Raw genomic sequence first — 2,628 nt, forward strand, 5'->3', positions numbered from 1 at the left:
AACATTCCATTTACAATTGCCATTCCGGATAATCTACATGGCGGGTGCGCCATCGATCTTGTGTTGCTGCTATTGAAACTATACAAGGCATTCTAAATGCCTCACATAGGTGAGTGCAACTCCATTATATATACCCCGTCGAGAGATTTTCTACCGAAGATTTATCTTGCATGTACCTTCTCTGATTGAACTATTGGATTCTACGAATATAGAACATCGTCGCTGGACATAATCTATTCGTTTCCGTGACGTCACTACTCCCTCGAACGGAATCCGATCATTATGTCAGCCGCTGAGCGTAAGCTGCGTGGTTTGAAAAACCGAAAGCGAAGCATCGTCACTTCTTTCACTGCAATAAAAGCCTTCGTCTCCGGTTATCAACCCGAGCGAGATAAGTGTGAAGTACCCGTTCGGCTAGAGAATCTCAATGCACTCTGGGACGAATTTAACACTGTGCAGACCGAACTAGAAACAATAGAGGAAGAAGACGGAGTTCTGGAATCCTACCTAAAGGAGCGTATGGAGCTAGAACGTGTATACTATCGCGCTAAGGGCACGCTTCTAATGTGGAATCAGTCTTCAGCACAATTAGTTGCTTCTCAATCGGCAGAATTTGGAAATCAAGCCCACATCAAACTGCCAGACATCAAACTACCAGTATTCAGTGGCGTATTTGAAGAGTGGTTAAATTTCCACGATCTCTTTATTTCGCTTGTCCATTCGTCGCCGAGCCTTTCCACTATCGATAAATTTTACTATCTTCGGTCGTCTTTAGCCGGAGAAGCGCTTCAACTCATCCAAACTATTCCCATCAGCAACGAGCAATACCCAGTTGCTTGGAACTTGTTAGTTACTCACTTTCAAAACACGCGTCGTCTGAAGCGCACATATATTCAATCATTATTTGAGTTTCCAATCATGAAGCTCGAGACTGCTGCAGAGTTGCATTCGCTAGTAGACAAATTTCAATCAAATGTGAAAATTCTTCAGCAACTGGGCGAACAAACCAACCACTGGGACGTGCTTCTAATTTATCTCCTGAGCACCCGCCTAGATTCTGTCACCAGGCGTAGTTGGGAAGAATATTCGGAAACACACGATGCTACAAAGTTTCAACAGCTGATCAATTTCCTTCAGCATCGCGTCAACGTTTTGGAGACAGTTGGCGGTTGTTTAACAGAAACGCAGATTATCCTGAAAAAAGCCAACGCACCACGGGTAGCAAGTTATGGGTCGGCTCAGCAAAACTATCGGCCTTGCCCGGCTTGCTCTGGTGATCATCTGTTGTACCATTGCGAATCGTTTTTCGAAATGTCTGTTCACGAAAGGGAAGATTTAGTACGACGTCATCAGCTGTGTCAAAATTGTTTGCGTCGAGGTCATGTCACGAGCGAATGCGTATCAGAAAGCTGTTGCCGCAAATGTGGCAGTCGGCATCACACTAAATTGTGTAGCTCTGCTGTTGGTAGTAGAAGTAACAATGCTGCTTCTATCAATCATCATGAGCGCTTCATAGAAACAAATCAACCCATTAGTGACGACAGATCTTTTTCTGCGACTCCAGCAGTATTCACCGCAGCAACGAGCTCGCAGCGTGGAGCAAGAAGCAAGGTATTGTTAGGAACAGCAATGATAGTTATGGTAGACGACAATGGAATAGAACACAGCGTAAAAGCGTTGCTCGATTCTGGCAGTGAATGCTGCTTTGCGACTGAGGAACTAGCCAATCGAATGGAAATTCGTCGCTGCAATGCTAACGTTCCAATTGCAGGAATCGGTCAAGCATCGACCGAAGTGCGGTACAAATTTAGATCCACTGTGAAGTCTCGAATTACCAGCTACGCAACAGAAATTGAAGCTTTCATTTTACCAAAAGTTACTGTAGATTTACCGACGATGCCCGTCGATGTGTCAAGCTGGTCAATTCCAACTGGTATTCATTTAGCTGATCCACGCTTCTACCAAACTTCACCAATCGACGTAGTTCTTGGAGCAGAAGTTTTCTTCAATCTCTTCAATACAGGTGGACACATTTCACTGGGGGAATCCCTACCAAGTTTGGTTTACTCAACATTGGGTTGGATTGTCAGCGGCAAGGTAGTTCAAGAACGTGTAGCGACACCTGCTGTTTGTAGTTTGGCCAGTATTATCGAAGGTGTTGGCAGTTCTAAACTGACTACGTTGCAGTCGTGTCAACAAAGGAAATTTCCTGTACGTCATAATATGCAATCAAACTGTAATTATCACAACTTTGACAACTCAACACCCACCCAACATCGAAAAAATGGCAGACCTATATACAATCATCGATCCAGGATTTTTGTACGTCAATCGAAGGATTTTGCGATTCGGAATGTCCTCAACTAATTGTTCCAGCTTCTTTAAGAAAAGTACAAGTTATTACAAGGCCCAAAATCTGAAGGGTCCAGGTAAGGACCTTTCCAATCTTTATACGTAAACGAATCCGGCTACCGGGTCTTAATTTCCTTTCATGTAAATCGGCGTCATCGAGATCAACTCATCCTTTAGAAAGTGGCAAGATTTTCGAGGGCATAAATGCTCAGAAATAGTTATTTCTGGGTGGGCAGTATGTTCGATCACAACAAAACTCATCTGTGTGCAAATGCC

This window comes from Aedes aegypti, chromosome 2 (assembly GCF_002204515.2).
Source record: "Aedes aegypti strain LVP_AGWG chromosome 2, AaegL5.0 Primary Assembly, whole genome shotgun sequence".
In the NCBI taxonomy this organism is placed as follows: Eukaryota; Metazoa; Arthropoda; class Insecta; order Diptera; family Culicidae; genus Aedes; species Aedes aegypti.